This window comes from Macrobrachium rosenbergii, chromosome 11 (genome assembly GCF_040412425.1).
Source record: "Macrobrachium rosenbergii isolate ZJJX-2024 chromosome 11, ASM4041242v1, whole genome shotgun sequence".
Taxonomy (NCBI): Eukaryota; Metazoa; Arthropoda; class Malacostraca; order Decapoda; family Palaemonidae; genus Macrobrachium; species Macrobrachium rosenbergii.
The window spans coordinates 28,012,861-28,022,860 of NC_089751.1; the positions used below are offsets into that span (position 1 = coordinate 28,012,861).

At 37.3% G+C, this 10,000-nt stretch overlaps 1 long non-coding RNA gene across 1 annotated transcript in view; it reads right to left on the reverse strand.

Annotated features, from left to right (window-relative positions):
- Positions 1–6,571: 6,571 nt before the first annotated feature.
- Positions 6,572–10,000, reverse strand: part of LOC136843264 (uncharacterized) — a 6,207-nt gene continuing 2,778 nt past the window's right edge. Inside the window, exons 3-4 of the long non-coding RNA XR_010854504.1 lie at positions 7,397–9,727; positions 6,572–7,190 (exon numbers count right to left, since the gene is read on the reverse strand). This is a non-coding gene — a long non-coding RNA (uncharacterized lncRNA). The remainder of the gene's footprint in view (positions 7,191–7,396; positions 9,728–10,000) is intronic.

A 10,000-nucleotide genomic window follows, 5' to 3' on the forward strand; every position in this document is an offset into this window, starting at 1 on the left:
TGCCAGCATTCCACTAAAACGTAAGTTATAATTCAGGATGAATTATCATTCAGCTTTTCAGGATAACTGAAGTATATTTGTACGGACGCACACTATATGAGTGGCCAGAAAATAAGCAAAATAGAAATACTAAAGCGAAAGTACTCCTTATTAATTTTTTCACATCAAATACACCAGTGTTACTGAGGATTAAAAAAAATAATTTGTCAGGGAAAATTAAGCGAATTACCCATGCCTTGAATGTAATGAAGACGGAGTAGACTGAGACATCCTGGAGAGATATACAATAGCGTCTCAAGTGATGTCTTGGAAATCAGAGCCTTAGTCCACATTGCAGACATTAATCTTCATCCCATCTCTCTCTCTCTCTCTCTCTCTCTCTCTCTCTCTCTCTCTCTCTCTCTCTCTCTCTCTTTTGAAGGTTTAGCTAGTGTCCTTCGAGGACTAATCAAGCCCCTTACATTTCGCTCCCCTTACATTAAATGTATCTGCAGAGACCTCCTAGGCGAAGCAGGTGACATTTGTTTGGACTCTCCGGGATTCTCTGAATCAGAGGAGAAGGAGAGAATAGGGACCAGTTGATTACACTAGATCTCATCTCTTCCCTAGAGATTCATCTCGCACACAGGATCAAACGCTATTATTTAACTGATAGAGTTGACCAGAAAGGTCGGAGAATCGTCTTTCCGTGTGATGTGTAATTTGGCATAAAAGGTGTTTGTTTCTTGTGTGTGTGTGTGCTGGAGAGACAGACAGACAGATAGGGACAGAGAAAGGGAACGAGAAAGAGAGAGAGAGAGAGGCACGGAGAGACAGACAGACAGATAGGGACAGAGAAAGGGAACGAGAGAGAGAGAGAGAGAGAGAGAGAGGCACTTTAAAAGCCCTTCCCAGAGCTTGGCGGAGAGAGCAGAGAGCTATATATCCAAGAAGCCGAAAGAGAAATTCAGCCGAGCGTTCCCTCTAATACTCTTGACTAGGGCTATCAGGGCATCAAAGGCAGTGAGCCGCCGGCTAGCTCTCACCAATTACAACAAAGTCCTCACATTTGAGCGTGGTTCAAAGGTAAAAGCCACGTTTGTATTCCCGGGACGCCCGTATCTTTTACATAAGAAATCCCTTATACGTAGGAGAAAAACCTGACGTTTTTCTGCCCTTAATTAGTGTTTGAAAAGAAAATCGGACAACAGGAAAAACTGGATATTTTTAGGACATTTACAAAGAGACTTATTTTAAGCTAACAATTTTTAATATATATATATATATATATATATATATATATATATATATATATATATATATATATATATATATATATATATATAGGCAAAAATGTTTTTCTTTGTTGCATTGAACTCACATCTTACATGTAGATAATAGGTTCACATAATTCCTGATGCTTTTATGAACTGTAAATCTGTATATACATATATATACAGTATGTGTATATATATACATATATGTATATATATATACATGTGTGTGTACAAATAGTTTAATATCCAGGTCACCACATCTTAGAAATAATTTACGCCAAGGGGAATTATAATTGCCTTTGGGTACAAGTTGTTCCAAAGGTGTGGTATACCTTTGGAATAATATGGTATGATGGATATAAAGAGATATTTGTGCCTCCATATTTGTGAATATAAAAAAACTCCGGAGTGCATAAGTGACAAAAATTAATATATATACATATATATAGATGTATGAATGTATATAGATATATAAATATGTACATTTATATGTATACTATATATATGTAATTATATATATATTATATATGTATATATATACATATATATATATATATATATATATATATATATATATATATATATATATATATATATATATATATATATATATATATATATATATATATATATATATATATATATATATATATATATATATATATATATATATATATATATATATATATATATATATATACACAACTAGGCATATAAGCAAGTCTTTTTTATAAAACCGCTATTAGTTCTACATCCTCACTGTATCTCTCACGATACTGTACTCTCTTTAATCACTTTTTCAAAGATTACCAGTGATGCGGTTTTCCCTGAATTCTATCTAATTTCGCGAACAGATGATCAAGTTGCGTCATCCTAAGTTGGCACAACTTTTATTGGGAACGTCTTCATACAACAAGGCAAACGGATGCTGTATGAGATGAAGCCGGACCACATTGGCACGGCCCCTGCTCCAAGAGCACCCCGTAAGTATATTTGAACCTGAGGAATAAACAAGTAAAAAATGCACCGAAGTTTCTTCGCCGCAGCCAAGTTTTCTGTACAGTATATAATACTATAAGAAACTCTTAACCACGGCCCATGAAACTCTCAGCCGCGGCCCGGTGGTGGCCTGTGTTGTTGGCACTTACAGCATTAGAGGAATTTATTTCTGGTGATAGAAATTCATTTCTCGGTATAATGTGGTTCGGATTCCACAATAAGCTGTAGGTCCCGTTGCTAAGTAACCAATTGGTTCTTAGCCACGTAAAATAAGTCTAATCCTTCGGGCCAGCCCTAGGAGAGCTGTTAATCAGCTCAGTGGTCTGGTTAAACTAAGGTATACCTAACTTTTAACTTACAGCGGTGGCAGACGCACGGTCATGGCTAACTTTAACCTTCAATAAAATCAAAACTACTGAGGCTAGAGGATTGCAATTTGGTAAGTTTTGATGATTGGAGGGTGGATGACCAACATACCAATTTGCAGTCCTCTAGCCTCAGTAGTTTTTAAGATCTGAGGGCGGACAGAAAAAGTGCAGATTGGAAGACAAATAGCCATCTGAATAGTTTTCTTTTACAGAAAACTAAAACGCGGTGTTTACAAGGAAGCTGAAACCCTTTAACCATACAGTGCCCGTCAGCAGGAGAGAAAGTCAGCATTAGCAGGTCATAAAGGAGGACGTGAATGGACAGGGGATATCTGCTGAGAGAAAAAAAGCAAAAACCCCAAATATTAGGCAGCAATAACGTTCAAGAAATAAATTTAAGGAGTGGTTAAAGGATATTTAAGAAATTTTTTTGTATTAGTGGTAAGCAGACCAAAACTCGAACGGAAATGTTTTTTGTGCGAGGAAAGACGAAAATCTAAAAAAATTCAATTACTGAAGGAGAGAGAGAGGAACACTTTTAAAAATGAGAAAGCTACGAATATCTATAGAAAACTCCTCCGAACTCTCTGTAACTAGCTTCAGTGGTAGAAAGAGCGGCAAAAAAGAATAGACTTGGTCAAAGAAAAAGAGCAGCTGTAATTCGTAAAGAATTACCGCTGCTTAGGCGCTAATCACCGAAAAAAAGGTCGATAATACAGAAAGTGTGAAGTAGAGATAATTGGGTAGTTTAGGAGAGGTTTGTCGGTCTGCTGGGGAGGCAGACATCAATTATCTTACTTCTCTGTTTGCGGTGAAGTTTTTCTCGGTTTCCTTTTTGATGAGGTTATTCGCTTTCTTTTTCTGTGGACGGCTTCAAAGGCCTCAGGAATGTGTCTGGTTGTGGAAGAAGGGTATGAAGGAACACTGAAGATTAGTGGTTAAGCGGTAAAACACAAAAACAAGCAGGTTACTTAATGCATCAATATCACAAACAGGTTAAAAACGAATCTTTGGTTAACGCGAGATAACCGTATGAAAAACAGGTTAAGACTACCAAGAAGTCGTTGACTTGTAGTCACCCTGTTTGTGATTTATGTGCTATAAATTATCGACTAAAGTGTATGACACCTACCTATTTCATAAAAAAAACTTGAGTCGTTACTACCCACTTTCCACTTTTAAAGCGACCAGGTTTGAAGTAGTCTCAGCTGAAATGAATGTTTGTTTTACTTTATATTTCATGACACTTTTACCTTTATAGTATACTTAAGTACAGTAATTATACATAATGTATATATATATGTATATATATATGTATATATATATATATATATATATATATATATATATATATATATATATATATATATATGTTTCAGGGAATGTGAAATCCAGGGCTCTCACGAAATCCCTAGGGAATTTGTGAAATGACCAATTCGCGCAGAACATTTGATCCCCGAGGGCTAGTACTAAAAACGGCGAAACAGTAAATCATCTACACTGTTTAGTACTAGCCCATTGGGCGTCAAATGTGTTTTGCCATGTTAGTACTAGCCCCTGGGGAATCAAAATGCTCTTAGGGAAATTTGCTCCCCAGGGGTTAGTACTAAACACGGTGAAATACATTTAACCCCCAGGGGCTAGTACTTAACATGGTGAAAGTGTAGATGAACCACTGTTTCAATGTGTTTAGTACTATCCCTCGCCGATCAAATTTTCCTAAGCGAGTTGGTCATTTCACAAATTCCCTAGGGATTTCGTGAAAGCCCTGATTTCACATTCCGTGTAACATGTATATACATATATTCGTGCTGTCGCTTATACATATGCGTATTCTTGATAGTGTTTCATAGTTTGTTACTGCTGAAGATTAATGGCCACTATAACGTTTACAAAAGTATCGCAAACACATTATTCCTGAGGAAGTATCAGCAGAATAACTCCGGCATAGTAATAAGATGAACAAACTTTTGATTAGGATTCCTCTCTCGTATCCTTTAAATACCTCAATTTGGCTTCCTTTTCCTCCACATTCATTGTGTGGTTTACGGGACCGGAATGGGAATTAGGGGATCACACTAGGAATGGAGGAGCTCCTCTCGTAGCCAACGATAATTACTTCAGACAACCTTGAATCTGCTGTAGATTTGATGTCAATAACGTATTTTTCTAATATATTGCTTGGCTTCATTTCTTAGGCATTAAGAACTTTTGCGTTCAGTCTAGTTTACAATTTCATTGTAGTGACGCAATATTTATACATATACATTTATATATATATTATATATATATACGTATATGTCTATATATGTGTATATATATATAGATATAGACATGTATATATATATATATATATATATATATATATATATATATATATATATATATATATATATATATATATTATATATTTCATGGGTTATCTTCGGTACACTACTGTTTCTCTTGGAAAAAAAATAATTAGATGTATCATAACTTCTCAGTTACCTGAACAATGAAATACCAAGATTATAAGGTCATTTTTACCATCACTATTAACAAATATTTTTGTTCAAACGACATGATAAAACCTTGCAGAGTTTACCTTTAGGAATTACTGATTTTCTCTTCGGTAATAACCCTAAACTTTTTAAATAAACTTGAGAATTATTTCATCCTTCTTTCCCTCTTCCCCAGTGTCTGTTGAATAATAAAAGCAGTTGATTTGTATAGGTATTTGTGAATAAATGCAATGGATACTGATAAGACTGATAAGAGAAGATTAGAGAGTGAAAAGTAAAGAAAAACGTGGAAGGTTGCGTGCAAAGATTAAAAGGCCTGGAGTGTCTACGGAAGCAAAGGTGGTAATGCACGAAGGGATATTTGAGCCAAACCTCCTTTATGAAAGTGAAATGTCGTTGCTGAGTGTGATTTGAACAAAAATTAAGCTTTTGAAATTTACTATTCGTGCAGTATATGTAGCACGAAAAGAATTGACTGGAAACGAAATATGAAGAGTTGCAGTAGTGGTAAAAAAAGATAAGTGGTAGGTTGGACTAATATTGTCATTTTAAGACAAGCTGCAACCCTAGTTGGAAAAGAAGTGCTATAAGCCAAGAAGCCCTTTATAAAAGAGGGAAGTTAGTTGTAGAAAAATCTTTAAAGAAATAAAGCAAATCATGTAAAAAGAAAATTAAAAAATAAAACCAGTGACAAATAATGAAGTAAGACTCATATCAGCGGTTTAAAAAAAATTCATTTACAGAGTCTGAATTTCTGAAGCTCCACAATTTGGTCCCAGTAGGAATAAACCTTTAGAATTGAATGTTCATCTAATACTGCATGGTGGATGGTAAGCTACGGCATTATGTAAATGCAAAGAATGACAAATAATTTAATACAGCATACACCATGAGCTAATTGAACGTCACTGCCAGAGATGAATAAAAAGTTTTTGTCCAACTATTCCTGATACGAGTCAGCTGCTTTAGACTAAACAGGGAACAATATCCAAACCATTAAAGAATAAAAGCATTCAAATATTTCTTCATGATAGACTAAGTCTTCAAAAATGATGAAAGACTTCCTCAGCATATCGATTTATGGTGCATTCAAAGGAGAGAGTATGTTTTACAAAAAGGAATTTGCAATCAAGAATGATAGAATTCTAAGTTGCATACAGTTAAATACTGTCGACATCTGGATTGGGGATCCAAAGTCTAAGACCTGTTAACAATCAAACTTTGTTATTGTTATGACCCCTAGAATTTAGATTCATAATTCTAGACCTCAAAAACATGATACTAGACGTTCGGAAACTAATAAAAAAATCTAAGATCATTAAGGCCAACAGAAGTTCGAAACTTGCTAGTAGTTAAAAGGTCTCTTGAATTTACGTATTATTAACACCTTATTACTAAATAGTTTTTAGTAGTTCATTAGGTAGGGATTGATGGACACACTAAAACGTAAAAAATAATTATTTATTACAAGTGTTCAATACGCGCCGAGTTCATCTCCTGGACAGCTTTATATACAAATACGTGACGATACTAAGCTCTTCATAGGATCACGGGTTCACGTAGTAGTTAATGACTGTTGTCCTGGAAGTCCACTTAAGGATGTAAAGTATTTTACCGGTCTACAACTTCGCATAAACAACGAATGGTGTTCCATGCAAGGATGCGAAGTCCTAGCCACGTGTCCTGTTCCACTTGACAACGAACTGTGTGAAGTCCACCACTGGTGTCTCCAAACATGCCTTTTCATAGTCTATGGCCATTACTACAGAGTGATGTGCACATCCACATGTGGAAGCATTGTGGGGAGAGGAGAAGCAACATACGCAGGTGTCGGACCCTTCAAAAACATGGGCAGACAGACCCCCATCTCACTAAGTTATAGAAAGTCCACGTAGGCCTCGCACAGACACTCGCTGCTCAAGTCAAAGTCCATCTTCCTCCTCCTACTGAGATGGCGGCCATGCCAGAACTGCCGCGCCCGTCCTTCACCGCACCCACTTACACCCGGTCCTTGTCGTTCGTCGAAAGCACAGTTTTCTTTTCGGCTAAGGTGACTACGCAACGTCCTGTTATAATGATTAAAAGCGAGTATCACGTTCATTAGTGGTTAGTTTTAAGATGTTAAAACCCAACAGCTGTCTTGTTAGGCGTAAACTAAAAATGATTTATTATTTATATGACAATACTCGTACAATAATTCAGACCACCCCAAAGTAACAACAGTATAGAATGCTGTTGACAAATCAGCAAAGCAAACTTCCTCTTCACAAACCTGTTTTCTGACCGAATTTACTCGGGAAGACAAAGTACTGGTTCAGCACACACGAGAAATAATTCAACCCCTTCTAAAGGAATACTATCAATCACAGCCACTAAAATGACCTGAAACAATGGCAGGGATCAAATACACATTTGCCACAAGTCAAGTACTCTCTTCCCTGTAATGCATTAACCTAAGTAGCCTCCTTTGGCACGGCACCTCTCAGTGATGCGCTTGTACCTCTTAAAATGAGAACACTTACCATTCCCAGGTGCCTAAACGGCAGCTAATTTTGCCACCCAACAAAAACCATTTAAAACTATCACCACCCTTGACATCAGAACTCCCAGTCTTCATACATACTCCATCCTTACTGACCTGGTTGAACAGCACCCTAGGCTCGAAGGAACATTTAATTCCTACATGACCTTTTCTACCACACTTGAAGCACGTTAAATTCGCATCTTTAGGTTTATACTCAAATTTGACTACACCTGAACCGTTGCCTTTCCCTACGGTTTTCTTGGACTAACCAGTTTTAAAAAGGACCCCACTGCTTCTTGTGAAACTTGTGTTAAAACAAATTCGTCTAACAGAGTTGCCATGTCTAATTTACCCCGCATTGAGCTCAAGAAAAGTTATGTCACGAGTGAGATTATTCTTAAAGTTATCTTTTAACACCAGTCTTAATTTTTGAAAATCCTCATTAACAACTCTAGAACGCAGCCAATCGTCAAACCACCTGTCTCTTTAGGCTATTTCTGTAAGTCTGACCTGGCAATTTCCTGTACTCCCTTAACTCCTGCCGACACACTTCCGGAGATAATTCATAAGCTTTCAAAATTTTTACTGTCTTCAAAGGATAAACCTGCCCACACCCTCGTGGCTTTCCCTTCAAAAACTGAATAAAAAATACCCACTTCTTAGGCGAACCAAAAATTTTTCTACCTTTTCACATGATTTAAAGAATTCGCCGACATTTTCCTCACTAGAATTTGGTACAAATTTCACAAAACGGGAAACTTCAAATCATTACTACGATCACAGCTGCCTCCCTCCCTGGAACTATGAGTTCGTGTTTTCTTGATTTCTCGCTATCCCTTGCATCATACTCTGGTTCTGCCTGTCTCTGTACTTCAGTCTGAGTTTGTCAGGTTTCGTTTGCATCTAGACAATCCCTATCACGACTATACTCCTGGCTCGACGACGATTCTTACTCTTCACTCTCTACTATCCCATCACCAGCTGGGGTAATTTGTCTAAATAGGAGCACTGATCCGTTTATTAGCCTGGCTGTATGGCAGATCTAAAAGTTCACTAACGACTAAGTAAATCCCATTCCTTGAGATACCTGATTTGGGTTTCCATTCAGCATCTAAAGTTTCAACTTAACTTTCGTCTGTATCAAATTAGCCATTTTTCTCGGAAAAGTCCAATTAGACTATTCCCTCCAGTGAACCGCTATACAATAATACTTCTATACCTAACAGTCTGTTCTACCAGATATATCCCTCCGGAGATGCCTTGTATGTTATGGCCTCTTATTGTCCCAATTCTAAAGCTCAAAACACACTAGATGTTCGGTAACTAATCAAAAACCTAAGATTAAGGCCAACAGAAGTTCGGAACTTGTTACTAGCTAAAAAGACTCTTGAATTAAAGTATTATTAACACTTCCTGAATAGTTTTTAGCATTTCATTAGGTAGGGATTGGACACTAAGACGTAAAAAATAATATTGAGAGATGTAGTTACAAAACTTAATATACGTAGAGTTCGTCTCCTGGACAGCTTTATATACAAATACGTGACGATACTAAGCTCTTCATAGGATCTCGGGTTCACGTATTAGTTAATGACTGTTGTCCTGGAAGTCCACCGAAGGATGTAAAGCATTTTATCGGTCCACGACTTCACAAGCGACAAAGGGTATCCCATGCAGGGATGCGAAGTCCTTGCCATGTGTCCTGTTCCACATGAACTGTAAGTCCTCCATTGGTGTCTCCAAAAAGGGTTATGTATAGTCACTTAACATTACTGCAGAGTAGAGTGCACATCCACTTACGGAAGCATTGTGGGGGGGGGGGGCGGGAAGAGTACTGCCCTTCAGAAACAGGCAGAGACCCCCACCTCACAATTAAAGAAAATCCACGTAGGCCTCTCCAGCCACGACACTCCCAGTCGTAAAGACACTCGCTGCTCAAGTCAAAGTCCATATTCCTCCCCCTACTGAAATGGCGGCCATGCCAGAACTGCCACGCCCGTCCTTCGAACTCACTCACACCCGGTTCTCGTCGTTCGTCGAAAGCAGTTTTCTTTTCGGCTAAGGTGACTAAGCAACGTCCTGTTGTAATTAAAAACGAGCATCAGGTTCCTCAATGACTAGTTTTAGATGTTAAAACCCAACAGCTGTCTTAGGCGTAAACTAAAAACGATTAATATTTATATAATATTCGCGCAATAACCCCGACCACCCCAAAGTAACAGTAAGAATACTGTTGACGAATTAGCAAAGCAAATCGCCTCTTAGGTGACAGTTAAGTTTCATCTTCAACTCGAAAAATATATATCACCCATCTTAAAAACTTTGGAGTTAATGTAGCATTTAAAAGGAATG